Below are 27477 nucleotides of genomic sequence, written 5' to 3'. Positions count from 1 at the left end.
CTAGCTTCATCTATGAGGACCTCACACCAGGGCCACACTGCAACCTGCCCTCTGCTCTTGCACAAATACCAGGTTTTAGTGTCTCTCAGGGCTCCAGGCCCCTTACATGAATGATGCACAATGTTCACATGCAGTTCCTAAGCTGAAATGCCCATGGTATGTTGCTTTTCCCTCTTTGCCACCCCCACAGAGTACCAGACTTCCAGTTATCCCTAATAGTATGGTAATTGCTATCATACAACCTTAAAGAAATTCAAAAAGTCACTTTAACTTTTTCCATCATAATACATATTTTATAGAAAATGAAGAAATTCAAATAGAAATTTTTTTCATTGTCATTCTTTCATCCACATTACTGTTAATATTAATTTTTTAGTATATTTCCTGCCAGTCCTTTCTATATTCCCATTTTTCAATCATAATAATCTTTGCATACTAAATTTTTATTAAACTTTGTAACAAAAACATTTTTTTAATTTTTATAAGCTCTTGATAAAAGTATGCATATATTGCCCAATTTATTAACTCTTCGTTAAGAGATGAGACTGCGTGTCCCTATACTGTTTTGTCTTCCTGGCATATGATAAGATTGCATTTTGTCTTCCTGGCAAGCAAAAGATTACAGTTAGGTGAGGGCTTATGTGACTGAGTTACAACCAATGGAGTGTGGGTGAAGTGATGCAAGCCTCTGCTAGACCTTATCCTTAAGGATACCCTGCATGATCCTTCAGCCTTCTCTTCTCTTCCCTGGAAAGCCACACATTCCAAAAATCACAACTGTTAATTCATTATAGAAAGGGTCTGGATTCCTGAGTCACTGCTTGGGGAAAAGCTGACAAGGAGAGGTCTTTAACTCAAATTGGATTGTGCCATTTGTTTTGTTAAGCCACTGAAATTTTAGGGTTATTTGTAACTATGGCATACCTTAGGCTGTCCTGACAAGTATGCATATGGATATTTTTGGTAATTTCTCTAAATATTTCTTGCCACCGTAAATTACAATATGATGATTGTCTATTGCACTGAATTTTATTTTTATTTTTCAGATTATTCTCTTTAGATGGATTTCCAGAGGTAAAATTTTTGATCAAAAGATATAAACTTTAATACTTATTTGTAGCCTTTTTATACCATAATTCTCTCATAACATTACCTACTATGTTTACAAAATAACTAATTATGAACATGTCTCTCACTCCTATGAGACTGCAAGTTCCTCAAAGGCAGAATTGGTATTTTATCTATTTTTATCTCCTACTCCTTAGCACAGTGTATGTCAGATAGTGGGCATGAAAGAAGCATTTGCAGAATACATGAAGAAGTGATTATGGATTGTTAAGTGATAGCTATATTGTAGTCATTCTCATCATTTTGGCATTGGTAATGGAAAATTCTATCTCTAAAAGCTTAGTCTAACACTTTCTTTTTGCCAAAAGTAGTGTAAAGCTAATGTTTAACTACTAAGTATTCAGGGCATTGGTGAAAGTGTGTTTAATATTACAGATGAGACAGTTCTTTCTTCTTATTATTTTCATGCTTTCAGTTGAATTTTGGCTATATAATTTTTTTTATGTTCAATAAAGCTAAAGACTGTATCCATATGATGTAATAGCAAAAGGAATGTGTCTTAGATAATTTGAATAATTAGCCAAACAGATGGATTATATGGTTAATCCAGATCAATTGTTTAGAATTTGGTCATGATGTCCTAAATAAAGGATCTTATCAATGGTTATATTATTGACTGTTTCAATTTCATTTGAATGAAAGAGTGATCCATTTTAAATCTACAATGTTATAATTGTTCAATTAGTACAGTAATAAAATCTATGCTTATTGCATGGATTTAAACACATTGTAGATCACTTCATACTTTTCGTGTTGTTTTTTTTGGGGGGGGAGTACTTTCCTAATTTTTTTTAACATTTTATTGGAGTATAATTGCTTTACAATGGACTTTTTGTGTTCTTTAAGCTGTATAATTATATATGTGGCAAACGTCAATCACAGTTTTATTTATCATATATAGAGACTGAGCTTCTTGATGAGAAAAGACACATCTTCTACACAGATGGAAAGGAAAGAGGAAGGGAGAGGTGCAGACAAAGCTATATTCCTCAGTGTGTTTGGGAGGGCTCCCCCCAAACACTCCCCCGTGTCCTCTGTGCAGCAGGAGATTAGATCACTGTTGAGCACTGGAGAGGTGGTGGCCACCCCATTTGCTGTGCTTTGATCCTCCATACCCCTACCTCTGGAACCCTGCCTTTGTTCCTCTTGCATCTTCAATGCCTTTCTTCCTACCAAATTCTTCCATTTAGCCTGTAAACAAGCTCAAGACTCGTTCATGTTCACGTTTCCTTCCAAAATTTCCCTTGACTCCCATCCTCTCATTCTTTATTTCTCAAAATCCTCTCCTAGAGAATACCAAATTCTACTGTTTTCTTTTTGAGTTTTTCTCAAATATTGTTTTCCAGATTCTACCTTCTTTCTCCTAATTTGCTGCTGTAGTCAACCTCTTTGAATGTAGGCCTCTCAGTTTTAGCTGTTGTTCTAAATAAGGTTTGAGTAGAATACCATGTATTGAGTATAATTAAAGTATTCTTATCTTCTTGGAAATCTATGTGCAGAAGCCCCCTTAATCCTTCCTCTGTTTGTATTACACTCAACCTTACAAAATAAAGTGATACATTTTTATTCTACAAAAAATATGTGCCATTCAAACTAAATCTTATCAATTGTTTAATACGCCACAGCCCAACTAGGGTCAGAAAGATGAAGATATTTATCACATTATCTTTTACTGCACTTGACACATGGAATTAGAGTACTTCACACTCAGGGGGAAGCCATAAAAACGAACACCAGGTCATCAGCTCCAACTTTTATAATGAAACTTCCTTTCCCTGAGAGATTTAATACAGACTTAGGATGGTATGAAACCTGAAAAAAAAGTAAAACTGAGAAGAGATAGTTTGAGTCCTAGTGTGAAATGCAGTGACATCTATCAGACTTGACTTTATGAAGTTCACTCACAGGACAAATTTGCCTTGTCTTGGATGAGTGAATCCACCTCAAGCTGATCGAATCCTGGGATGAAGTCCAAAAAGGAATGTGAAGATTCTTTAAATGCATGTAAGAGAAAACATTGAGAACCCACTCGATTTTTTAAATTTAGAAAGTAGAAGGTGTTGAAGTCTTGGACAATCTGTTTACTTGATGATGTACAGAGCTGTGAAAGTCATGATTAATTTCCTGACCTCACACAGTGCTGATGATATCATCCTCCTGCTTTCATTTTCACTCTTCAGTGATGATAATATAATAGGACTTTTAATCACTTTGACTTAAAAAAAAAAACTCGAATTTCTCTAATTGCCGTGATTACTCAAAATCTCTGCAGAAAATCTAGTTTTTTAGTATCCTATAGGTGAAAAACCTTGGTAGAGTCTATGAATATTAGGAAGACTACATGATTCAATGCATTAATATTTGAGACAGTTTCCTAAAGAAATCAAGAAGAAAAAGGTGGTGTTGATAGGTAAAATTAAACTCAGTAATTTCTCCTTAGATTTTATTATTTGTATTGAGACCACCATAGTGGGATTCCTCTAAATGAAGCATGTTAAACATACAAGTAGAATTAGTGAAAAAGCCAGGGGTTCTTAACCACAGGTATGCTGTGGAGTCATCAGAGGAGTGTGTGTGCCTGCACTGGTCCCACTTCTGGACACTATAACAGATATGGGGTAGGACCTGGAACTCCACGTTTTAAAAAAATCCCACAGGGGATTGCAATGTGCACCCACACTTGGAAACCACTAAGCTATGTTGAATATCCTGTAGTCTGGGCTGGCATTGAAGACTAACAAGTGACAAAAATGTGAGAAGCAGAGAGCATAATTTTCAGGTCAGAGCATAGAACACTGGCAAGTTTTTACTGTGGAATGTCAAGGATATACAAAATATTGTGAACATGAAAAAAATAAATGAATAAATTAATCTACTACATTGTTCCCTAAACTTTTTCATTCCACAATTCCAGTGTTCTAAATTGACTGTAGCCGTATCTGGTGTGAACAAAGCCCAACATTTCCTGACAGATAAAACTGGGCCTGTATCATCTAGCTATTAATGAGGGACATCATTGTATCTGTCATTTAAGGTGCATCATTGCAAGCAAACAAACACATTCCAGCTGAATAAGTAGAAAAATAATATATTGCAAACCTATTGAAATCCCCAGAAAGCTAGAGAACTAGAGTCAGCAAATAGACAGGAATGAGGGATGTCAGGCAGCCAGTGGTACTGCAAAGAACTGCTTGTAAGGTGCCCGTTGTCTCTGCTTCTCTATAGCACCAGCACCCAGATCCAGAAGTCTGGGACAGAGCCTTCTGGTCACCAAATACAGGTCAAGTGCCTATATCCATGCTAAAGGAGAGGCTGGGAAATCAAGTATTTGGCCTTCTCAGCCTCCGTAAGTGGGAGGCAGTTCTGACTGCCACCAAAACTCATATGATAGAAAATTCCTCAAACAGAAAGGGGGTTCACATATCAGGCAGAAAAAATGTGTACTGTTTTATTGCTTGAGAATATGGTTTCTGGTGAGCAGGGTATTTCTGGTTAATTTGTAAGTTGATATGTTTCATGTTTCAGAAATATTAGTGTAAGTTCTACTCCAGTAAGTATATTAAGATAATTTAATGTTCAAAACTTACCTCTACAGTTCATAACCACGTGATCTTGAGCAGTTTATGACCTCATTTAACTTTCTTCATTTGTAAATGATCATTTTAGTAACCCTTTACCTCTCAGAGTTGTGGCTCAAATAAATTGATACATGCTAAGCAATATGTATACTGAAAACACTAAATAATTATTAAGCATTGTGACTTTTTTTTGCTGCTTAGGTTCATTATTTTTAACCTCACACACTGTAGCTGTTAATATAGAAGGTATAGGAGATTGTCCTGGAAATTTGTCTCTTTCTTCTAAAAATAGAGTTGGCACTTGGAATCCACAAGTTCTGCATCTACAGAGTCAACCAACCAGGGGTCAAAGTATTAAAAAAAATTCCAGAAAGTTCTAAAACTTGAATTTGTTGCAATGGCAAAAATTTACATAGCATTTACATTGTGTTAGGTATAATAAGTCATCTAGAGATGATTTAAGGTATGTGGGAGGATGTGTGTAGGTTACTTGCAAATACTATGCCATTTTATGTAAGGAACTTGAACATCCATGGATTTTGGTATCCGCAGGGGTTCTTGAAACCAGTTCCCCACAGGTACTGAGGGAGGACTGTATTAAGAATCACCATTGGGACTTCCCTGGTGGCGCAGTGGTTAGGAATCTGCCTGCCAGTGTAGGGGACACAGGTTTGATCCCTGGTTCAGGAAGATCCCACATGCCGCAGAGCAGCTAAGCCCGTGCACCACAACTACTGAGCCTGTAATCTAGATCCCATGAGCCACAACTACTGAGCCTGCGTGGTGCAACTACTGAAGCCCACACTCCTAGAGCCCATGCTCCACAACGAGAGAAGGCACTGCAATGAGAAGCCCGCGCACCACAGCAAAGAGTAGCCTCCGCTCGCTGCAACTAGAGAAAGTCCACATGCAGCAACAAAGACCCAACGTAGCCAAAAATAAACAAAGTAAATAATTTTTAAAAAATCTCCATTAATTGAAAGCTATAATGACAGTTATCCTGCACTTTTCCAAAGTTCACTTTATGTCACTTTGCTTTTATGAAAGACCTATATTAGTACCTGTCTTGGCTAACTGAAAGAAATCCAAAGAGGAATTTTGCAGTGACAGTGGCACTGCCAAGCTCCTTCCAGGAGAACTACACTCAGCATCTCAAGCCTCAAGCTGCTATAGCTTTGAACTGTATCTGTGAGCATCTGTGTTTTATCTTGATTTATTTTGTGCATCTGTTTGCAAGATGTGTCCTAAGGTAATTGCTTCTTTGCTTTATGCCGTTTTGGCTTACAGAAAGTTTCCTAGGAATGCTCTACTTTTGGATATTGGGAAACTGGTATTTGAATTCTGATTAAGAAACCGGTGGTACCGGAGTGGTATTTTATTCTTTAGATTGATCTGTGAAATTACTGATTGTTGGAATTAAAGTTGTTTTCTGGTGGTACGGCACATAGGTAACCATTCATTTATTCATTCATTCCCTTCATAAATATTTAAGGTATGCTTACCATGCGTCAAGTGCTAGGGATACATGATAATTAAACAAAGTCCATGGCTTCAAGGGATTCCCAGTCAAGTGGGAGACACACAAATAAATAGAAAATTACCACACTGATGCCATTTCACTAGAAATGTATAATTCAATAAGTATACTAATTAATATACTAAATTCACTCTAGTGATCCAAATTAAAACATAAGATTTTAAACACAAATGTGGCTAAATTGGCATGGATCATGACTCTAAAGTTCTTTAATTTTCTTAAACTAACTGTTAAATTATTTATAAATTTTCCAATGTAAGATTTGTTAAATCCGACTGGTATTAATTTTGACTATTAATTTATAATTGAAGTGTAATTTTTACTGGCATGGTTATTCAGCTTTGTAACATAAGAATAATTGGCTTATATCCATCAAACACTTGCTTATCCTCCAACAGTCAGCTCAAATACCACTCCTTAGCTTAGTTTTTTCCAGCCCTCAAAGCCAGAATTAAGAGCTTTTCTCCTTTGAATTCCCTAAACTTTGCCTATCCCTTTACTATTGTATGCATTTAACAATGCATTAGATTATAGTTATTTATTCATAATCTAACTTGTCCATTAATTTAAGTCTTGAAGGCAGGGACCATATCATTTTTGTCTCAGTTATCCCCTCAAATATAGTATCTTGCTTGCATTTAATAGAGGAAAGAATTTCAACTCTATAGGTCACTTAGAGAGAGAAATAGATGGAGCTAAGAACGTCCAAGGCAGGCTCCTTATCTTATACCCTGAGCAAAAGGGGCAGGAATGTGGGGTAGGGGAGAGCACAGGGTGAGGGAAAATACTCATGTGACACACCCACCCCTGGGTCATCATTGTGAGCACAGGTCAGTGAAGAGGCTGCAAGTTGTGACAGGTGTTTGGATCAGAGGGGATGACTAAATATTAAAGCTCACTAGACTGAGAAGTGGGCGTGGGGGATGCTGGTAAATTTCCTGCCTCAGTTAGGAACTAAACTGATGGAGAAATTGTAGCTTCATTGAAGCAATAGATGGGGTGAATCCAGGGGTCCTGCTGGTGAAGACCAGTATGTGGGATTTTAAGCGGGGTTGGGGAGGGGGTTATGCATGATTATTATAGCAGTATTTTAAGGAGAAGGAGCTAGGGCAATGTGGAACAGTGAGAATTTAGAGGTAGGCTATTAAGATAGTCTTGGTATGAGTAATAAATTCCTAGATTAAAAAGATGGCAATGAGAATGGAAGAAAAGAACTGCTGTTTGAAACAAAATATAACTAAGTTACATGTGGACTATCCTGAAGCTGTTTTTCTTTTTCTCTTTTAAGAAAATTCTTGAAGGGGAGTTGCTAAATACCAACCAAACTGTTACTTAGTCATTTAAGAAAATGTTTTATAGCTACCACACATTAAAAAAAATTACAAATAAAATAGAATCTCATTTATTATATCGGTTGGAAGGAACTGAGTCTTAGATCAGTTTTGTCATAAATTTTGAGAACACACAATTATCTGACCCAAAGCATATTGGGCGGCAGACTTCTGGTTCAGAGTCAAGCTGTCCAGGTTTATTATCTCAGATCTGCTGCTGTGTAACTGTATGATCTTGGGCAAGTTACCTACCCTCCCTCAGTCTCAATTAGTGCATTGTATTGTGGAATAGATTATACTACATAGCTTGGGCTGTACCAGTCAGCTATGGCTGGGGCAATGGAGTAAAAAAAATACAAACATGGCTCCTGAAAGCCCTCACCCGGGTTAGGGTGATGCTATTTCACAGTAAAACAAGGAGGGAGGCAGGGCTAGCTTCAGGGTGGTGTGACTTGTACAGTCACACAGGGCCTCAGGCTCATTGGGACCCCACCCTTGGTTTAATGCTGTTACAGTCTTGAAAGCCTTAATGGTTTTTTAATAGCCCTGCATTTGCATTTTGCACTGGGACCTGCAAATTACTAGGAGATCCTGGAGGGGGTCATTATGAACTTAGCAGATACATTCTAAAGTAGTGGTTTTTTTTTTTTTTCCAACACTGGCTAGCACATTAGAATCACCAGGGAATTTCTAAAAAATACAGATGATCAGACCAAAAAATTCAGGGTCTCTGGAGGTGAGGTACAACCATGGGCGTTTTTGAGAAACATTGTCTTAGACAGAAAAATTTCTATAATTCCATATACCTCTGTTCTCTCTCTGTTTCTCATTTTAAAACCTCCTTTAGCTTTTCCATAACTAATAAAATGTGAGCTTAGGATCCTTAACCTGATACTCATGACTGTTCACAGTCTGGCTCTACACTCCATTTCAGTCTCAAACCCTACACTTTTTTAGGTACCCTACGCTCCATCCTAATTGGAGAGCTCACCATTCTACTAATACGGGTTTGTTCATGCTGTGCCCCCAAGCAGAATGTCCTCTGCTTCCATTCACCTACTCTGTAAGGTGTTATTCAAATGCAATCCCCTTCCTAAAAGTTTCTCTTAGATCTCTTCCTCCTCTGAATTGTCGTAGCTTCATAGATAATTTTTTTTTTTTTTTTCGGTACGCGGGCCTCTCACTGTTGGGGCCTCTTCCGCTGCGGAGCACAGGCTCCGGACGCACAGGCTCAGCGGCCATGGCTCACGGGCTTAGTTGCTCCGCGGCATGTGGGATCTTCCCGGACCGGGGCACGAACCCGTGTCACCTGCATCGGCAGGCGGATTCTCAACCACTGCGCCACCAGGGAAGCCCCATAGATAACTTTTAATGACAGGTCTATTCTCCTTTGTTTTATGTTTATTTGTATACATGTCTTACTGCTTCTATATGTTCCTTCAAGGGTACATAACATGTCTTATGAATTTTTATATTTCCCACAGTGCCAAGCATGGTTTTAGGGGCTCAATAGCTATTTAAATATATACTTTAGTGCATGAGTAACTTAGCCTTATTTCACTCATTGACTAAACCATACATTTTGTATAATATCCAGCAGTATTTAGTCATCCATTTGCCAACAAAATCTAAAGATTATTTGAAAATAGAGAAATCCTGTAACTTTACTGAGGCTGAAATCAAACCTTCCAATGACTCCATTAGGTCGGTATTTGTTACAGCAATCAGGGTATGAAATGTGGCCTTATAGCCTAAGTACCACTGGGGAATTGAGCAAGAAACATTAAGCTTGACTGCATTATTTTTTTTTAAAATTCAAAAAGTATATTCATATTTAGATATAATTAGAGTAATTTGAGGGGCCCTGAGACTACTCTAAATGTCTTTCTTTCTACATAATTTAAGAATATCTAAAATTTTACTTTCTTCCTTTGAGTGAAAGGATTATCAACTGTTAACATGCAGATATGCTTAGAAGGGAAGAACCGTCTCTCATCTAGGTTAGAAGTGCCTCCTAACAGGTAAATCCACATCCAGTTTTGTCTCCTTCTGACCTGTTTTTCACCACAATGATTTATTGAAATGTAAATATGATCTCTCTCTAACACACATTCCAATTAAAACACTTTATCACCTTCCTATTGCTCTGAAAACAAAGACCACACATGCAAACACCGTGAAGAACGTGGAAGGATGAGGCAAAGTGAGGAAACAGAGAAGTAAAAGCACATAATAGTTTTGCTGAGTCTGAGCCCTTCAGTTCAATCATGTGTTCTGCATTTGCTCTCCTGAATCATCAGCACAGAAAGGGACTCCCAAACACAGGGATTCGTATGTGAATGCTGTTAAAAAAAAAAAAAAAAAAGTCTTATAGGTATTCTATATACAAAGGTATTCTAACATGCTGACAGAGGAAAATCAGAAGGCAGAAGGAAAGCTATGAGATCCTGAGGTACAAAGATCTAATTTCCAGCATATTATATGGTCAACCAAAAATTCTTTTTGCAATAACAAAGTCAAACCATTTCCCTTGCTTGTGTGCTGTTTTTCCATTGCATCATCTGTATGGGAACCCAGTGACCCACAGTAAAGTTCCCAGCACATCCTGACTTCACCCAGGTGATGAAACTAAGATGTAGTAAGAAAAATAACTACTGTCTTCAAAAATCTTCTTAACAATTTATTGGTTTCTGGGAGAAGCTGAAGTGGGACACTACGTACATTATCCAGATAATTAATACTCTACTCCTGTCCCTAACATGCCTTAAGAATATATTTAGCTATCTAGAGATAGAGAAATACACAATATAATTACATATATTTAGTTTAACATTTTTAAGTTAATTTATTTATTTATTTATTTATTTATTTATTTTTGGCTGCCTTGGGTCTTTGTTGCTGCACGCAGGCTTTCTCTAGTTACGGCGAGCAGGGGCTACCCTTCGTTGCAGTACGCAGGCTTCTCATTGTGGTGGCTTCTGTTGTTGCGGAGCACGGGCTCTAGGCGCGCAGGCTTCAGTAGCTGTGGCTTGCGGGCTCTAGATCGCAGGCTTAGTAGTTGTGGCGCACGGGCTTAGTTACTCCACAGCATGTGGGATCTTCCCGGACCAGGGCTCGAACCTGTGTCCCCTGCATTGGCAGGCAGATTCTTAACCACTGCACCACCAGGGAAGCCCTAAGTTAATTTTTTAATTAATACATTTTTTTTTAAAAGAGGAGCTTTCCGTTTATAGAAAAATTAAGCAGGAAGTACAGAGTTCCTATATCCTCTCGTCCCTGCACACAGTTTCACCTATTATTAACATCATGTGTTAGTTTGGTACATTTGCTACAATTGATGAACCAATATTGATACATTATTATTGACTAAAGTCCATAGTTTACATTAGGGTACACTCTTTGTGTTGTATAGTTCTATGCATTTTGACAAATGTACAATGTCATGTAACCACCATTATGGTATCATACAGAATAGTTTCACTGCCCTAAAAGTCCTCTGTTCTCCACCTATCCACTCCTACTCCCTCCACCTTCACCCTTGGCAAAAAAAAAACAAAAGCAAACAAACAACAAAAAACACCTGGTCTTTTAGCATCTCCATAGTTTTGCCTTTTTCAGAATGTCATATAGTTCTTTCTCTCTGAAAAACTTCTTTGAACATTTCTTACAATATTCTGCTGGTGATAAATTCCTTCAATTTTTGTTTATCTGAGAAAGTCTATTTCTCTTTCACTACTGAAGGACAACTTCACTAGACACCAAATTCTAGTTTGACAGCTCTTTTTTTCTTTCAACACTTTACCTATTTCACTCCACTCTTTTCTTGCTTGCATGTTTTCAGAAGTGATATTTATATAATTGTTATTTTTATTCCTCTATAAGTAAGGTGTTTTCTTTCTCTGGCTTCTTTTAAGAGTTTTTTTTCTTTGTCTTTGATATTCTGCTACTTGAATGTGACATGCCAAGTTATAGATTTCTTGATATTTATCCTGCTTGGTGTTCTCTAAGCTTCCTGTATCTATGATTTAGTGCCTGTGATAAATTAAAAACAAAAAAATCTCAGCCATTATTTCTTTGAATATTTCTTTTTCCCTTTCTTTCTTTCTTCTCCCTCTGGGATTCCTAGCTCTAGATATTCTAAGGCAGAGTTGTTTGAGAGTCAGAATTGATAGTAATTTTAATAAACTTTTCTTATTTTTCCTCTATTCCATTCTGTTATATCTTTCTGTGTAAAGATATGTTATTTTAAAATTTATTTCAATTTTTTAATTTAAAACAAACTTCAGCACTGATTTGGATGAGAAGTTGGTTAAATGAAGAAACTGTTAGACTTGTGGATGAGGAACCTAGAATGGGAAGGTGGTATGCAACTAAGGGATAGGGATGAGATGAGATTTAAGTTTTATATGAGACTGGAGTTTTGGAATAGACTGGACTGAATTTTGTATTTTTTTTAAGAAAGATTTTATGAGCATGGCTTTTAATTTATTTATGTATTTATTTAGTTTTGGGTGTGTTGGGTCTTCATTTCTGTGCGAGGACTTTCTCTAGTTGCAGCGAGCGAGGGCCACTCTCCATTGCAGTGCACAGACCTCTCACTGTTGCGGCCTCTCTTGTTGTGGAGCACAGGCTCCAGATGCGCAGGCTCAGTAGTTGTGGCTCACGGGCCTAGTTGCTCCACGACATGTGAGATCTTCCCAGACCAGGGCTCGAACCCATGTCCCATGCATTGGCAGGCAGATTCTCAACCACTGAACCACGAGGGAAGCCCTGGAATGAATTTTTAATGGCTGAACTTGACTAGAAAGCTATGAGTTCTGCCCTATATGTCGCTAGAAGACAGATAATGAGGGAACTGGAAAAGATAAAATCATTCCATATTTCTTCTCTTCCAAGATAAGGCTGATCACTAGTAGTTATATTAAAATGAGAAGAAAAGGAACTTGAGACAGAAATCACTGACAGGGATAAAGGGGGATATTACACAATGATAAAATGAAACATCCACCAACTAAAATTAATTATTATGAGCACATGTGCATCTAAAAAACCATAAAAATACATAAAGTGAGAACTGATTAAATTACAGAAATTGTAAAATTAATAGAGGGAAATTATCATATGCTTCTGATTAATCAACTTTTAACAACACAACTTACAAGCTGAATATATGTAACTTCCATACCAAATGAATAGTGGTTACACATTTCTTTCAAAGTTACATTAATCATTTATAAAACTTTTCTACAAACTGATCCAGAAAGGAAGTTTCTTGCAGTTTCACATATACTTTGATGAGTATGCAATAAAATTAGAAATAAATAATAAAAAGATACCTAAAAATAGTGTGTTTAAAAAAATCTCAAGGGAAACTTAAAAGAATCACACTTCTAAATAATTCATACATTAACAGTAGGAAATCATAGTGAATTAAAAAATATTTGGAAGCTAAGTGACAATGAAAGCATTACTTACCAGAACATGTGGGATGCATTTAAAATAGTATCTGGATAGGGAATTTATAGCCCCAAAAGCACATACTAGAAAACAAACAAAAAATAAAACCCTGAAAATTAATAAACTGCTTAACTAACTAAGGTAAGAAAAAGAATTATAGAATTAAAACAAAGGAGGAGATGATAAGGATAAAAGGAAAATAGCAAAGTGACAGACAACAAATAAACAGTAGAGGTGATCCAGAAAAATAAAAGTTGATACTTTGAACAAACAGAAAACACAAGCCTCAGAGGATAAAAACAATATTAAGGGAATTCCCTGGCAGTCCAGGGGTTAAGACTTGGTGCTATCACTGCCAAGGGCCTGGGTTCAACTCCTGGTTGGGGAACTAAAATCCCAGAAGCCACACAGTACAGCCAAAGAAAACCAAAAACCCCAAACCAAAAAGCAATATTAAGAATGAGTATGGTAACATGACCATACATGAAGTAGGTAATACTAATAATTTTAAAAATATATAATGTTACAAACACTATATGCCAATAATTTTGAAAATGTAGATAAAACCAATTTATATAAAATATAATTTAACAAAATTAATTCACAAAGAATGAGAAAACCTTAAGGATGGAGAATCATTAAAGAAAAATTGAATTAGTTTTAATTAATGAAAACACTCTTCCTGAAATGAAGCATTATATTCAGAGATTTTATAAGCACATTTTACCAAGCTTTTAGGAAACTTACAATTTTTATCTATATAACTTGTTTCAGTAAATAAAAATTAAGAATTAAAAGAGAATATAGTCAAGAATAGCTCAAGAAAATAAAATTATAGCACATTGTGACATAAACATGGATATTCAAAACTTCTAGAGAAAATTTCATCAAAATAAATCACTTTATATACAAATAATACATTGATATCACATAGTATCTAGGAAATGCAAAGATGGTTCCACATTAGAAAACATACCAATTTAGATCAACAGATTAAAGGAGGAAATCATATAATTATCTCAATATATGCAGGAAAAAAGGATTCAAAAGTTCAGCTTATTTATGATGATAACTAGGATTAGAAGGCAACATTCTTAACCTGATTTTAAAAAGTACTCCAAATGACAGCAAATATTATCCTTAAGAAAGAAACTTCTGAAATATTTCCATTAAAGTTAATGTGCTAGCTATCTTGTTTGCCCCTCTGGATCCCGTTTCCACCCTTCTGCACTTTGCTCTGTGTCCCAGGACCCTGGAGTTTACTTTCACGGGCTCCCTTGCCCACAGGTTTCCAGTTGCCACTAGACAATGGGAAACCCCAGATCTGGGAGAGGAAAGAGAATCAAATCAGTCTTTATTCCCTATTTTGTTCCATGTGGAATCATCCTAGGCTGGCTCTTTTAATGCAGGTCATTACTCTTCTCAAGGTGATCTGCTTTACATGACAAATGTATTGTTTACATATATCTTTTCATTTATTCATGCACATACATACATCTATATTATACCTCAGTACTTCCCTACTTATATTTACAGGGGCTCATTTGTAGCTAATTATGTAAGAATTATGAAACCTTTGTGTTCTTAGGCATCCATGATTGTCTCTGATATTTGCTATATTTCTTATTTGCATAAATTGTTAAATAGCCAAAGTAGAAGCTATCTTCTAATTTTTGCTGTTGTTATTCTTCCTATGTCTAATTTACTACTTAACGCAGAGGTGATCCTCAGTAAGTGATATTCATATCAGTGTAAGAACTGGCTATCTTCTGTTTTATCCATTCTGCAGTAAAATAACTTGTAAGTTCAAAACTGCTGACATATTTACACCAAAATAATATTTCTTTGCTTAGTTTTGTGATTTCTTCTTAGCTCTCTGTTCTTTCCCACCTTCTCTATTTCTGACTTCTTAATACTCTTTTTAAAAAATTTATAATTTATATACCATTTCCATCTCGTTCGTGCTCTTAGTTTTTTTTTTTTTTTCGTCCATTTTCTTTCCATTATTTCTGTCACCTATTTCTAGTTTCAGTGTTAATGTAGTCTCCCTGGCAAAATTCTGGACTCTGAGTTTAGCTTCATGTTCCTCCTGGGACATGACAATGTTTTGTTCTAACAAGCCATTGATACATATAGCTCAACTGAGGATTTGTTAGGGAAGTGCATGCCTACAATTCCCAGTCCATTATTCTTGTGATTAAAAAAATAATCCCTGTACTTACTCCCTTACTGCTACTCTCACTGTGTCTTGCCTTTGAAGGTTGGAAGATCTCCAGCCAGAAATTTCTGAAAGAAACTTTTTTCTTCTAGAGCTTTGCAAATCAGAACTTTAGAAATCATGCTCAGTAGCTTAGAGACTATGAATGGTTCTTGTGGGTTATCTCTTAAAAATTGTTTATTTTGTAAGAAACCTTGTTAGTCCACAGATAGCAGTATCTAGGTTAGGATTTAGGGTGATAGACTGTGTGTGGTACTGCTAGGTTCAGTTTTCTAAAGCAACATTGGTCTCCAATTCATCAATTCAACCTTTCTTTAGAGGTTTAGGTCCCCCATAAAGGTTTCCTGTAAACTGGAGCCTTAGGGATGTTCTGCCAATTCCCAAATGGGTATTAACTTTTTAAAAATTGAAGCATAATTGATTTACAATATTATTTTCAGGTGCACAGCATGGTGATTCAGTATTTTTACAAATTACACTCCACTAAAAATTACTAGAAGATAATGGCTATAATTCCTTGTGCTATATAACACAGCCTTGTTACTTATCTATTTTTTTAATTTTAATTTTATGTTGGAGCATAGTTGATTAAAAATATTATGTTAGTTTCAGGTTTTCAGCAAAGCAATTCAATTATACATGTACATGTATCTATTCTTTTTCAAATTCTTTTCCCTTTTAGGATATTACAGAATATTGAGCAGAGTTCCCTGTGCTATACATTAGGTCCCTGTTGGTTATCTATTTTAAATATAGTAAGTGTGTACATGTCAATCCCAAACTCCCAATCTATCCATCCCCCTCAACGTTCCCCACTGGTAACCATATGTTGGTTCTCTAAGTCTGTGAGTCTGTTTCTGTTTTGTTAACTAAGTTCATTTGTATCATTTTTTTAGATTCTGCATATAAGCAATATCATATGATATTTCTCTTTCTCTTTCCGATTGACTTCACTTAGTATGATAATCTCCAGGTCCATCCATATTGCTGCAAATGGCATTATTTCATTCTTTTTAATGGCTGAGTAATATTCCATTGTATATATGTACCACATCTTCTTTATCCATTCATCTGTTGATGGACATTTAGGTTGCTTCCATGGCTTGGCTATTGTATACAGTGCTGCAATGAACACTGGAATGTATGCATCCTTTCAAACCATGTTTTTCTCTGGATATATGCTTAGGAGTGGGATTGCTGGATTGTATGGTAGCCCTATTTTTAGTTTCTTAAGGAAGTTCCATAGTGTTCTCTAGAGTGGCTGTACCAATTTACATTCCCTGCAACAGTGTTCCCTTTTCTCCACACCCTCTCCAGTATTTATTGTTTGTAGATTTTCTGATGATGGCCATTCTGACCGGTGCGAGGTGATATCTCATTGTAGTTTTGATTTGCATTTCTCTAATGATTAGTGATGTTGAGCATCTTTCCATGTGCCTCTTGGCCATCTGTATGTCTTATTTGAAGAAATGTCTGTTTAGCTCTTCTGCCAATTTTTGGATTGGGTTTTTGTTTTTTGATATTGAGCCGCATGAGCTGTTTGTAAATTTTGGAGACTAACCCTTTGGCAGTTGCATCATTTGCAAATATTTTCTCCCATTCTGTGGGTTGTCTTTTTGTTTTATTTATGGTTTCCTTTGCTGTGGAAAAGCTTTTAAGTTTAATTTTGTCCAATTTGTTTATTTTTGGTTTTATTTCCATTACTCTAGGAGGTAGATCCAAAAAAGATCTTGCTACAATTTATGTCAAAAAGTGTTCTGCCTATGTTTTCCTCTAAGAGTTTTACAGTATCCAGTTGTATATTTAGTTGTTTAATCCATTTTGAGTTTATTTTTGTGTATGGTGATAAAAATGTTCTAATTTCATTTTTTTACATGTAGCTGTCCAGTTTTCCCAGCACCACTTATTCAAGGGACTGTCTTTTTTCTCCTATTATTTAAAAAAAAATTTATTGGAGTAGAGTCAATTTACAATGTTGTGTTAGTTTCAGGTGTACAGCAAAGTGAATCAGTTATACATACATATACCCACTCATTTTTAGATTTTTTTCCCATATAGGCCATTACAGAGTATTGAATAGAGTTCCCTGTGCTATACAGTAGGTCCTTATCAGTTATTTATTCTATATATAGTAGTGTGTATATGTCAGTCCCAATCTTCCAATTATCCCTCTCCCCCTTACACCCTGGTAACCATAAGTTTATTTTCTAAATCTGTAACTCTACTTCTGTTTTGTAGATATGTTCATTTGTATCCTTTTTTAAAATTATTTATTTATTTATTTATATATCTTTGGCTGCGTTGAGTCTTCATTGCTGCATGCAGACTTTCACTAGTTGCAGAGAGTGGGGGTTACTCTTCACTGCAGTGCACAGGCTTCTGATTGCTGTGGCTTCTCTTGTTGCAGAGCATGTGTTCTAGGCACACAGGCTTCAGTAGTTGTGGCTCACGGGCTCTAGAGCTCAGGCTCAGTAGTTGTGGCATACAGGGTTAGTTGCTCCGTGGCAAGTGGGATCTTCCTGAACCAGGGATCGAACCCATGTCCCCTGCATTGGCAGGCAGATTCTTGACCACTGTGCCACCAGGGAAGTCCTGTAACCTTTCCTTAGATCCCACATATAAGTGATATCATATGATATTTGTCTTTCTCTGTCTGACTTAGTTCACTCAGTGTGACAATCTCTAGGTCCAACCATGTTGCTAGAAATGGCATTATTTCATTATTTTTTATAGCTGAGTAATATTCTGTTGTATATATTGTATTGGCCAACATGTTCGTTTGGGTTTTGGTTACATCTTATGGAAAAATACGCATGAACTTTTTGCCCAGCCCAATATATACCACATCTTCATATCCATTTCTCTGTTGATAGATATTTAGGTTGCTTCCATGTCCTGGCTATTGTAAATAGTGCTGCAATAATCATCAGCACTGATACATGGGGTGCATGTATCATTTTGAACTATAGTTTTCTCTGGATATATGTCCAAGAATGGTATTGCTGGGTCATATGGTAGCTCTATTTTCAGTTTTTTAAGGAAATGCCATACTGTTCTCCATAGTGGCTGTACCAATTTACCTTCCTACCAACAGTGTAGGAGGGTTTCCTTTTCTCCACACCCTCTGCAGCATTTATTGTTTTTAGATTTTTCTTTGATGATAGCCATTCTGACCAGTGTGAGGTGATACCTCACTGTAGTTTTGATTTGCATTTTTCTAATAATTAGTGATGTTGAGCATCTTTTCATGAGCTTTTAAGGCATCTGTATGTCTTCTTTGGAGAAATATCTACTTAGATCTTCCACCCATTTTTTGATTGGGTTTTTTTTTTTTTTTTGACATTGAGCTGCATGAGCTGTTTGTATATTTTGGAGGTTAATCCTTTGTTGATTGCTTTGTTTGCAAATATTTTCTCCCATTCTGAGGGTTGTCTTAACGTTTTGTTTATAGTTTCCTTTACTGTGAAAAACGTTTAAGTTTAATTAGGCCCCATTTGTTTATTTTTGTTTTTTATTTTCTTTACTCTAGGAGGTGGATCCAAAAAGATTTTGATGTGATTTATGTCAAAGACTGTTCTGCCTGTTTTCCTCTAAGAGTTTTATGGAGTCTGGCCTTAAATTTAGGGGTCTTTGATCCATTTAGAGTTTATTTTTGTGTACAGTGTTAGAGGATGTTCTGATTTCATTCTTTTACATGCAACTGTCCTGTTCTCCTAGCACCACTTATTGAAGAGACTGTCTTTTCTCCATTGTATATTCTTGCCTCCTTTATTGTAGAATGATTAACCATAGGTGCATGGATTTATTTCTGGGCTTTCTATTCTGTTCCACTGATCTATAAGTTTGCCTTTGTGCCAGTACCATACTGTTTGGATGACTGTAGCTTTGTATTGTATAGTCTGAATTCAGGGACCCTGATTCTTCCAGCTCTGTTTTTCTTTCTCAAGACTGCTTTGGCTATTTGTGGTCTTTTGTGTCTCCATAGAAATTAAATTTTTTTTGTTCTAGTTCTGTGAAAAATGCCAGTGGCAATTTGATAGGAATTGCATTGAATTTGTAGATTGCCTTAGGTAGTATAGTCATTTGGACAATATTGATTCTTCCAATCCAGGAACATGGTATATCTTTCCATCTGTTTGTGTCATCTTCAATTTCTTTCATCAGCATCTTATAGTTTTTGGAGTACAGGTCTTTTGCCTCCTTGATAGGTATTAAAATACCTAGGGGTATTTTAATCTTTTTGAATGAATGGCAAATGGGATTATTTCCTTAATTTCTCTTTCTGATCTTTTGTTGTTAGTATATGTAATTGCAAGAGATTTCTGTGTATTAATTTTGTATCCTGCAACTTTACCAAGTTCATTGATTAGCTCTGGTAGTTTTCTGGTGGCATCTTTAGGATTCTGTATGTATAGTATCATGTCATCTGCAAACAGTGACAGTTTTTCTTCTTTTCCAATTTGGACTCCTTTAATTTCTTTTTCTTCTCTGATTGCCATCACTAGGACTTCCAAAACTATGTTGAATAAAAGTGGTGATACTGGACATCCTTGTCTTGTTCCTGACCTTAAAGGAAATGCTTTTAGCTTTTCACCAATGAGTAGATTTGTCATATATGGCCTGTATTATATTGAGGTATGTCCCCTCTGCCTACTTTCTGGAGAGTTTTTTTTAATCATAAATGGGTTTTGAATTTTGTCAAAAGCTTTTTCTGCATCTATTGACATGATATGGTTTTTATTATTTAATTTGCTAATATGGTGTGCACATTGATTGTTTTGCATATATTGAAGAATCCTTGCATCCCTGGGATAAATCCCACTTGATCATGGTATATGATCATTTTAATGTATTGTTGGATTCTGATTGCTAGCATTTTGTTGAGGATTTTTGCGTCCATGTTTATCAGTGATACTGGCCTATAATTTTGTGTGTGTGTGTGGTATCTTTCTCTGGCTTTGGTATCAGGGTGATGGTGGCCTCATAGAATGAGTTTGGCAGTATTCCTTCCTCTGCAATTTTTTGGAATAGTTTCAAAAGGCTACATGTCAACTCTCCTCTAAATGTTTGAAATAATTTTCCCATGAAGCCATCAGGTCCTGGACCTTTGTTTGTTGGGAGTTTTTAAATCACAGTTTCAATTTCAGTACTTGTGATTGGTGTGTTCATATTTTCTGTTTCTTCCTGGTTCAGTCTTGGGAGATTGTACCCTTCTAAGAATTTGTCCATTTCTTCCAGGTTGTCCATTTTATTGGCATATAGTACTCTCTTATGATCTATTATATTTCTGTGGTGTCTGTTGTAACTTCTTTTTCATTTCTAATTTTATTGAATTTAGCCCACTCCCTTTTCTTCTTGATGAGTCTGGCTAATGGTTTATCAATTTTGTTTATCTTTTCAAAGAACGAACTTTTAGTTTCATTGATCTTTTCTATTGTTTTCTTCATCTCTATTTCATTTATTTCTGCTCTGATCTTTATGATTTCTTTCCTTCTACTAACTCTGGGTTTTGTTTGTTCTGCTTTCTCCAGTTGCTTTAGGTGTAAGGTTAGGTTGTTTATTTGTGATTTCTTTTATTTCATGAGATAAGATTGTATTGTTATAAACTTCCCTCTTTTTTTTTTTTTTTTTTTTTTTTTGTGGTACGCGGGCCTCTCACTGTTGTGGCTTCTCCCGTTGCGGAGCACAGGCTCTGGATGCGCAGGCTCCACGGCCATGGCTCACGGGCCCAGCCGCTCCGTGGCATGTGGGATCTTCCCAGACCGGGGCACGAACCCATGTCCCCTGCGTTGGCAGGCGGATTCTCAACCACTGCACCACCAGGGAAGCCCATAAACTTCCCTCTTAGAACTGCTTTTGCTGCATCCCATAGGTTTTGGATTGCCATGCTTTCATTTTCACTCGTCTATGGGTATTTTCTGATTTCCTCTTTGATATCTTCAGTGATCCTTTGGCTGTTTAGTTGCATATTGTTTAGCCTCCATGTGTGTGGGTTTTTTGTTTGTTTGTTTGTTTGTTTGTTTTACAGTTTTTTCCTTGTAGTTGATTTCTAATCCCATAGTGTTGTGGTTGGAAAAGATGCTTGATATGATTTAGATTTTCTTAAATTTACCGGGCCTCACTTTGTGGCCCAGCATGTAATCAATCCTGGAGAATGTTCCATGTGCACTTGAGAAGAATGTGTATTTTGCTACTTTGGGATGGAATGCTCTATAAATATCAATTAAATACATTTGGCCTAATATGTCATTTAAGGCCTGTGTTTCCTCATTGATATTCTCTCTGGATAATCTGTCCATTGATCAAAGTGGTGTCTTAAACTCCCCTACTATTATTGTGTTACCGTTGATTTTTCCCTTTCTGGCTGTTAGTATTTGCCTTATATATTGGGGTGCTCCTATGTTGGGTGCATATATATTTACAGTTGTTATATCTTCTTCTTGAATTGATCATTATATAGTGGCCTTGTCTCTTATAACTGTCTTTATTTTGAAGTCTATTTTGTTTGATATGAGTATTGCTATTCCAGCTTTCTTTTGATTTCCATTTGCATGGAAAACGTTTTTCCATTTCCTTACTTTCAGTCCATATGTGTCCCTAGATCTAAAGTGGGTCTCTTGTAGACAGCATATATATGGATCTTGTTTTTGTATCCATTCTGTCCGTCTGTCTTTTGGTTGCAGCGTTTAATCCATTTACATTTAAGGTAATCATCGGTATGTATGTTCCTATTACCATTTTCTTAATTGTTTTGGATTTTTTGTAAGTCCTTTTACTTCCTTTCCTCTTTTATTCTCTTCACTTGTGATTGATTACTAACTTTAGTGTTGTGTTTGGCTTCCTTTTTCTTTTGTGTGTGTGCATGTGTGTACCTATTGTAGATTTTCAGTTTGCAGTTACCATGAGGTTTTGATATAGCAGTCTATATATAAACAAGATTGTTTTAAGTTGCTGTTCTTTTAATTTCAAATGCATCTACAATATCCTTCCTTTGTGCTCTCCTCTTTTCACAGTTGCTGGTTTTGATATCCTATTTGTGTGCAGATGGTTTCCTACCTTTACTGTATGTTTGCCTTTACCGGTGAGCTTTTCATTCATAATTTTCTTGTTTCTAGTAGTGGCCTTTTCTTTTCCACTTAGAGAAGTTCCTTTAGCATTTGTTGCAAAGCTGGTATGGTGGTGATAAATTCTCTTAGCCTTTGCTAATGTATAAAGCTTTTGATTTCTCCTTTGAATCTAAATGAGAGGCTTGCTGGGTAGAGTATTCTTGGTTGTAGGTTCTTCCCTTTCATTACTTTAAACATATACCACTTCCTTCTGGCCTCCAGAGTTTCTGCTGAGAAATTAGCTGATAACCTTATGGGAGTCCCCTTGTATGTTATTTGTTGCTTTTCCCTTGTTGCTTTTAGCATTTTTGCTTTGTCTTTAATTTTTGTCAATTTGATTACTATGTGTCTTGGCATGTTCGTCCTTGGGTTTATCCTGTATGGGACTCTCTGCACTTCCTGGACTTGGGTTTCTGTTTCCTTTCCCATGTTAGGGAAGTTTTCAGCTATTATCTCTTCAAATATCTTCTCAGGTCATTTCTCTCTTCTTCTGGGACCCCTATAATATGAATGTTGGTGTGTTTAATGTTGCCCCAGAGGTCTCTTAGACTGTCTTTCTTTTCATTTCTTTATTCTTTATTCTGTTCCATGGCAGTGATTTCCACCATTTTGTCTTCCAGCTCACTCTCTTCTTCTGTCCCAGTTACTCTGCTATTGATTCCTTCTAGTGTATTTTTCTTTTCAGTTATTGTATTGTTCATCTGTTTTTTTGTTCTTAGTTCTAGGTCTTTGTTAAACATTTCTTGTAGCTTCTTGATCTGTGCCTCCATTCTTTTTTTGAGATCTTGGATCATCTTCACTATCATTATTCTGAATTCTTTTTCCAGTAGATTGCCTATCTCAACTTCACTTAGTTGTTCTTCTGAGGTTTTATCTTGTTCCCTCACCTGGGACATATTCCTCTGCTGTCTCATTTTGTCTTTCTGTGATTGCAGTCTCATTTCTTCAGGCTGCAGGATTGTAGTTCTTCTGGCTTCTGCTGTTTACCCTCTGGTGCATGAGGCTGTCTAAGAGGCTTGTGCAGGCTTCCTGTTAGGAGGGACTGGTTCCTGCCTGCTGGTGGATGGAGCTGGCTCTTGTCCCTCTGGTGGGCAGGGCCATGCTCAGGAAGACTTTAAGCAGCCTTCTGCTGATGGGTGGGGCTGTGTTCTTGCTCTTTTGGTTGTTTGGTCTAAGGCATCCCAGCACAGGAGTCTACAAGCTGTTAGTTGGTGGTAGGCCTTGGGGAGGAAATGGCAGCCTCCAGGAAGGCTAATGACAATGAGTACTCACCAGAACTGCCATTTCCAATGTCTTTGCCCCTACATTGAGCCACAGCTGTCCCCCACCTCCATAGGAGACCCTCCAATACTAGCAGGTAGGTCTGGTGCAGTCTGTTATGAGTTCACTGCTTTTTTCCCTGGGTCCTGGTGTGCACTAGACCTTGTGTGCACCCTCCAAGAGTAGAGTGTGTTTCCCCTAGTCCTGTGGAATTCCTATGGTCAGACCCCAGTGGCCTTCAAAGCCAGATTATCTGGGGCCTCCTCCTCCTTTTGCCCAAACTCCTGGCTAGATAGCCTGATGTGGAGCTCAGGACTTTCACTCTTGTGGGAGAACTTCTGTGGTATCATTATCTTCCAGTTTGTGGGTCATCCGCCTGATAGGTATGGGATTTAATTTTGTCACAATTGTGCCCCTCCTACCGTCTTGTTGTGGCTTCTTTGTCTTTGGATATAGTGTATCTTTTTTAGTAGGTTCCAGCATTTGTTGTTGTTATTGTTGTTGTTGATGGTTGTTTAACAATTAGTTGTGATTTTGGTGTTTTTGTAAGAAGGGGTGAGCTCAAGTCCTTCTACTCTCCCATCTTGTCAGCAAGTCTCTGGCCATGGCTTATCTATTTTATACATAGTAGTTTATATCTGTTAACCTTATACCCCTAATTTGCCCCTCCCCCTTCCCTCTCCCCTTTGATAACCACTAGTTTGCTTTCTATATCTGTGAGTCTGTTTCTGTTTTGCATGTATATTCGTTTGTATTATTTTTTAGATTCCACATGTAAGTGATATCATACAGTATTTGTCTTTCTCTGTCTGACTTATTTCACTAAACATAATATTCTCTAGGTACATTCATGTTGCTGCCAGTGGCAGAATTTCATTCTTTTTATGACTGAGTAGTATTCCATTGTATATATATACCACATATACTTTATCCATTCTTCTGTTGATGGGCATTTGGTTTGCTTCTATAACTTGGCTATTGTAAATAATGCTTCCGTGAACATTCGGAGGCATGTATCTTTTCAGATTAGTGTTTTTGTTTATGCCAGATATATTCCCAGAAGTGGAATTTCTGGATCATATGGAAATTCTATTTTCAGTTTTTTTGATGAACCTTCATACTGTTTTCCATAGTGGTTTCACCAGTTTACATTCCCACCAACAATGTACAAGGGTTCCCTTTTCTCCACACTCTCTCTAACAGTTGTCATTTGTAGACTTTTTGATGATAGCCATTCTGACAGGTGTGAAGTGATATCTCATCATCGTTTTGATTTGCATTTCTCCAGTTAGTGATGTTAAGGATCTTTTTATGTGCCTGTTGGCCATCTTTATATTTTCTTTGGAAAAATGTCTATTTAGATCTTCTGCCCAATTTTTTTTATTGAGTTGTTTGGTTTTTTTTTATGTTGAGTAATATGAGATGTTTATATACCAAATGCATGTTTACTCTTAACCTCTGGTGATCATAAGAGTTATGTTTTTCATACTAGAATCTTTGACAGCCCCACCACCCTGAAGGGACCCCTATTCCTCAGTTGTTTAAAGTTCTCCATCAACTAATTTTAATTTCATCTATGCTCATTTCTCACAAGACTTTGGTCTGAAAAATGATTTTAACCAAATTTAATATTTCTGATTTTCCTATCCCAAGAATTCTCTCTATTCCATCTGATAATTTGACTAAATTTTGTTGTGTATACATATCCAGAATTCTCCAGATTATCTACTGTATATAATCTTTCATTCTTTTATGTCCATGTGAAAGGATAACAAAACATACCAGAGTTAACTCCATCCATCTCCATTTGCCACCAGAATATTGGATTATTTTTTCCTCAACAGCATTTTTGACCATATTTACCATGTACAATGAAATATAAGTATATGACACAGAAATAGTAGAAGTTATATCTCTGATGTCACAGATTATAAACTAGTTGGTAACATATAAAGCAATTATGAAAATCTAGCTTATCTTATTTGTATATATTCTCATAAATATGGAAGTTATATTCTTTTCATTAAAAAAACAATGATTTTTAAATTGCAAAATAGTATATTTTTGTGAAAAATTTCAAACACAAAAATATGTGAAAGATAATTATATATATAAAATTTTATAAAAATGTGGAAAGTCTGCATACAGAATAGTTTTAATTTGTTCTGGAACTTGATTATATGATGCACATCATAGACACTATTCCATGTCAATAAACATAGATCAGTGTTATAATTTTTCTTTTTGGCTTAAACAGATTTTTGTTCATCTTTATAATTGACAAATAAAACTAAAAGATATTAGATGTATAATGTGATGATTTGATATACGTATACATTGTGAAATGATTCCCACAATTGAGTTAATTAAATTCCATCACCTCACATATTTACCTTTTTTTTTTTTTCTTGGTGAGAACATTTACAAATGTTGAATTATGCAATTGGGCTATTGACTATAGTCACCATGTTAGACATTAGACCCGAAGACCTTACTAATCTTATAACTGAAACTTTGCACCCTTTTACTAACCTCTCTCTGTTTCCCCTACTCACCAGCCCTGGCAACCACTTTCTACTCTGTTTCTGAGTTTGGCCTTTCTTAGATTCCACATATAAGTGATACCATGCAGTATTTGTCTTTGTCTGTCTAGCTTATTTTATTTAGCATAATGCCCTCCAGGTTCATCTATGTTGTCACAAATGATAGGATTTCCTTCTTTTTAAAAGGCTGAATAATATATAATAATAATATCACATTTTCATTATCCATTCATCCATTGATGAACACTTAGGTCGTTTCTGTAACTTGGTTATTGTGAATAATGTTGCAGTGAAAGGGGAGTACAAATATCTATTCAAGATAATGACTTTGTTTTCTTTGGATATATACCCAGAAGTGGGATTGCTGGATCATATCGTAGTTCTATTTTTAATTTCTTGAGGAAATACCATATTGTTTTCCATAGTATGGAAATTTATATTACATGTGTAATAAATATTCATTTACAAAATAGTATAGAAATTTACAATTTACATTCCCACCAACAGTGTACAAGGGCTCCCTTTTCTGCACATTCTAGCCAGTATTTATCTCCTGTCTTTTTGATAATGGACATCCTAACAGGTGTGAGGTGATATCTCAATGTGTTTTTTTAAAAAAACTTCTTTATTGTAATATAATTAATTACTTTACAATGTTGTGTTAGTTTCTGCTGTATAACAAAGTGAATAAGCTATATGAATACTTTTGCTGCTATATCCCCTCCCTCTTGCGTTTTCCTCCCACCCTCCCTACCCCACCCCTCTAGGTGGTCACAAAGCACCGAGCTAATCTCCCTGTGCTATGCAGCTGCTTCCCACTAGCTATCTATTTTATATTTGGTAGTGTATATATGTCAAAGCAACTCTCTCACTTCATCCCATCTTATACTTCCCCCTCCCCTTGTCCTCAAGTCCATTCTCTATGTCTGTGTCTTTATTCCTGTCCTGCCCATATGTTCATCAGAACCATTTTTTTTTTAGATTCCATATATATATGTGATAGCATTCAATATTTGTTTTTCTCTTTCTGACCCACTTCACTCTGTATGACAGACTCTAGGTCCATCCACTTCTACAGTAATCAAGACAATATGGTACTGACACAAAACCAGAAAATTAGATCCATGGAACAGGATAGAGAGCCCAGAGACAAAATCACGCATGTATGGTCACCTTATCTTTGATAAAGGAGGCAAGAACAGACAATGGAGAAAAGACAGCCTTTTCAATAAGTGGTGCTGGGAAAACTGGACGGCTATATGTAAAAGAATGAAATTAGAACACTTCCTAACACCATACACAAAAATAAGCCCAAAATG

The sequence above is a fragment of the Kogia breviceps genome, chromosome 1 (assembly GCF_026419965.1).
Source record: "Kogia breviceps isolate mKogBre1 chromosome 1, mKogBre1 haplotype 1, whole genome shotgun sequence".
Taxonomy (NCBI): Eukaryota; Metazoa; Chordata; class Mammalia; order Artiodactyla; family Physeteridae; genus Kogia; species Kogia breviceps.
Note: the sequence above shows the minus strand (reverse complement) of the source record.